Below are 4,378 nucleotides of genomic sequence, written 5' to 3' on the forward strand. Positions count from 1 at the left end.
CTCAAGTTTGTTCCTAAATTCCTTTGCAACGTGAGTATATGCCTCACAGCCAAAGACTCTGAGATGCTTGTATGAGGGCACCTTGCGTGACCATACCATCTCTGGCACTGAATCCTTCTGCAAAACCTTGCTAGGAGATCTATTTACAAGATGAACAGTTGTTGATATAGCTTCAGCCCAAAACCCATTTGGCAGCTGTGCATTAGACAACATACTTCTGACCTTCTCTTGTATGGTCCTATTCATCCTCTCAGCAACACCATTTTGAGGAGGATTGTAAGGAGCAGTAAGTTCATGTTTTATACCTTTTGACTCACAAAAGTCCTAAAAGGCCTTTGAAACATACTCTCCACCATTGTCAGTGCGTAAGCATTTAAGCTTCTTGCCACTCTGATTCTCCACAAGTGTCACAAACGTTTTGAAAACACTAAACGCTTCATCCTTGTGCTTGAGAAAGTAAACCCATACTTTCCTCGAGTAATCATCTATAAATGTCATAAAGTATGAAGCTCCCCCTAGAGATAGGTTAGGCATAGGTCCACACAAATCACTATGAACAAGTGCCAACTGTGTATCTCTTCTACTGCTTCTATGCTTATGTGGCTGCTGTGTTTGCTTACCATATAGACAATGTTCACAGAATTCAAAATCATTAAATGAAAAGCCAAGCAAATAACCAGAACGAGACAAGATTTCCATTCCCTTCTTGGACATATGTCCTAACCGGCTATGCCACAAAGAAACGTTCGGCTGCTCGGTTACATTGATTACATTTTTAGACATTTGATACATAAATCATGTAAAGTCCTCCAGACTTTACTCCATGTGCTACTGTCATAGAACCCTTGGATATCTTCCACATGTTCTGTCCAAAAATGGTGACGTAGCCAGCATCATCAAGTAAACTTGTGCTGATCAAGCTCTTTTTAATTGCGGGAACATGTCTCACATTCGTTAGCGTGAAAGAAGAGCCATTCTGAAACTTCAATTGAACATCTCCAACACCTAAGATCTCACATGTCTGCCCATTGCCTAGCCGAACATGATCTTTAGTGTTCACATAAGAAGTAAACCACTCCTTGTTTGGAGACACATGAAGTGATGCCCCTGAGTCTATAAACCAGTCACTCAGTGCATTTCCATCAGATGCTGTAAGAAGAGCTGAGTCCATTGTATTCTTCAAGAAGTAGATGTCTCCTGACACTAGACTGTCATCCTGTGCAATAGTGTTTGTCACATTTATTTCTTGAATCTTCACTGAGGACTTGTTCTTCTCAGCATGGTCTTCAGCTTTCTCTTTGCCTTTTTCTGCTTTCCATTATCTGCAGTCTCTTTTCATGTGACCCTTCTTGCCACAATGGTAGCATTCTATGTCACTCTTGCCTTTAGCACTGCGGGACTTGCTACGAGACTGATTCCTCTTTCCACCTTTGTAATTTTCTTTGGTCCTTCCCCTGACAACTAAGGCTGTTCCTTTGCCTTTGACCATTGTCTTTCTATTAGTTTCTTCAGTAAGCAGACTTCCTTCTACACCTGCTATGTTCAAACCATCTGGAGGTGCAGAATTACTCAAAGCTGTGCGAAAAGTGTCCCAACTTTCCGGCAATGTGATCAACAGGAACATAGCTCTAACAGGTTCATCAAACTTGACACCTTGAGCTGACAACTGATTGTAGATTGTGTTGAATTCATTCAGATGATTGGACATAGGTGTCCCTTCTTTCATCTTCAAGTCAACAAGATTCTTAAGCCAGTATACCTGTGAAGCAGCACTCTGCTTCTCATAAAGATCACTCAGCTTTAACCATGCTTGATAAGCCGACATCTCGTCTGCTACATTGAAGTAAACGCTTTCTACCAAAGTCAGCATAATGGTAGAAAGTGCCAAATCATCCATTTCGCTCTCTTCATCTTCGTCCATATCTTCTGGTTTTATCCCCTTGAGCTTTATAGGTTTTATCTGCTTCTTTTGTACCAACACGTGCTAAATCTGCTGCTTCCACAATGGGAAATTGGTTCCATCCAGCTTCTTGATATTGTAAAGAGCAGTGTCCTGTGATCCAGCCATAGCTACGCTTCATAGTAGTTTACTTTCCTGGGAAAAATTCGGCAAAGTTTTCCCTGTAAACTAACCTCTGAACCAATATCAACCTGTCAAATGAACCAAGAAAGCTTCAGATTCTGCAAAAATTTTGGTAGAGTCTCCTTTGTAAAATGGCTCTGGTGTACTAAAAAACAGACCAAAAAACAGCTCAAAAAACCACTGTCTCTCTAACACTGTAAGCTGTGGGTAAACCTATCCTGCACTTGTACTGTCTCTGACTGTCCTATCACTGTCCTGTAAGCATAGACTGCGACAATGCCTCAACAGCAGTAAAGCAAAGATGCAATCCCAACTGTCTAACTCACAGTCAATACATCCTAGCTGCCTATCTAATGGTGCTCGAGGAATTGCTCCAAGACCTGTATCACCGAAAGGATCTCAACATTCAAGAATCCCCCAGCTCAATAAAACCTCACTCGACCCTCAACAAAGGCTGCAGTAAATCTGACAGTACATAGACTTCCCACAAAGTCATACATCCACAAATTTCCCACTGTATGTTGTAACCGCTGCGGCGGTTGTTTACTGCGTGACTCACAGCCAGCAAACCCTCAACAGACATATATAATCGCTGACAATACATCCCATGTGGAAGTACCTGCAATGTCAGGATGAAATCCGGAATATCAAGCAGCAAACACAAGCTACCTGATGAACTAGTGGATGTCGCCTACAGTCTGTGTGTAGATGCGCCCGTGTCGTATGTGACACGCCTCCAAGAACTGTGAGCCGTCCTTCGATGTGTAGAAAGCCATAAATCAACACTCTGGGAGTGTCGATATCCTCAGCACCTGCAGTCGTAGGCCGAAAACCCCAAATTTGCAGAGTCGGATTTGCACCCGCCGAGACCACGTAGTCGAAAATGGCCTGCGTAGACCTTTGTCGAAGCCGAACGGTGGCCGAGATGACCTCAGAATGAAATTCTGAGAACACCGAGCACTTCAGGCTCGCCCACAGGATTTGGGGCCGTGTCTTCGCCTGTCGAATTTCACTCCAATATGAGCTGGTGACTCTAGCCTGCTATAGTGCTGCCCTGAGCCTCGATCTGAGCTCTGATACCAGTTGAAGGAGTACGAGTGGAAGTGCGATGCGAGAGAGAGTGCGAGAAGAAGAGCACGGAGATATGGTGAACTCGCTCTACTGTAATGTGTAGAGCATAGCGAGTTCTTATTAGGTTTTTACAAAAGAATATGTGTACATACCTGGCGGCCCGCCCAGTTACGTGGGCGACCACATTGGGCTTTATACCCCAACAATGGTAACCTGATCTGTAGAATGTGAATGTGAAAGGCGAACAATCTCACATTGTTGAGCTTGGAGAATGCCCTTGTAAGTTTCAGCTTCTCTTGTAAGAGATTTACAATAACCCAGAAGGCCCTTTTCTCCATCACCAGCAAAGGTCAATAAGCTTGTAGGATTGACAAACGGTGGAGACGCATTAGTCATTGGATTCTTAGGGTAGAGAGAGCCTCTCGTCCAAATATCTATGTGTTTAGCTCCCTGATCTCTGAGCGTGTCTATGGAAGCGGGAGGTATATGTGTGTTTGTTTTACTACGCTTAATCAATGGTTGTTACTCATTGTCCAAATCAATGTGAAGGTGATATTTGGCTCGTTTCTGGGTAACATTTGTGCCATTTGAGGAGTGCGCCAATAGCCAAATGTGCAGGTTTAATGGAAAGTGAATAGCGGCGTCGCCTTCGTCCCTCCATGTTAGCCTCATTCCCTCCATATTGACGAGGTTCATTCAATGCAACTCAAAAGAGGATTATCCCTCAATCACTACCAACGAATGTTCAGAAGAGTAAGGAATCTACTTAAAGTACATTTTTTGAACTTTTACTATGAAAGACCCAGCTCTATTATTTGCCATTTTTTCTAGAGAGAGAGTGCAAAAAATACATTTTCTTAGAAGGCCCTCCAAATGACCTCCGAAATTCCCTAATGGCCTTTGAAAATAGGCACTTAAGTATCTACATTCACGGCTCGAATTGGTTAATTATAGAGAGTAGTGGAGTGAGTCTAACATAGCAAAGTTGTCGAGGGATAGCTCCTTTCGGACTTCTTATGGCTCAATAATGGTAAAGCCATAGGCAAGTCTAAATAGACTCCATTATTAAGTCCAAAGCTCCCGAGGTGTACCCCATATCCCACATAGTGCGCTCAACAAAACCGATAATAGATCCCATTCCTACTTACCCTAATATAATTAACAAAAGAAACCATTAATAGTCTACTTAAGGACCTCTCTTCTTAAGAAAGAAAAGAGAAACCA

Source organism: Adiantum capillus-veneris, chromosome 29, assembly GCF_014529385.1.
Source record: "Adiantum capillus-veneris isolate H3 chromosome 29, ASM1452938v2, whole genome shotgun sequence".
NCBI classification, from domain to species: domain Eukaryota; kingdom Viridiplantae; phylum Streptophyta; class Polypodiopsida; order Polypodiales; family Pteridaceae; genus Adiantum; species Adiantum capillus-veneris.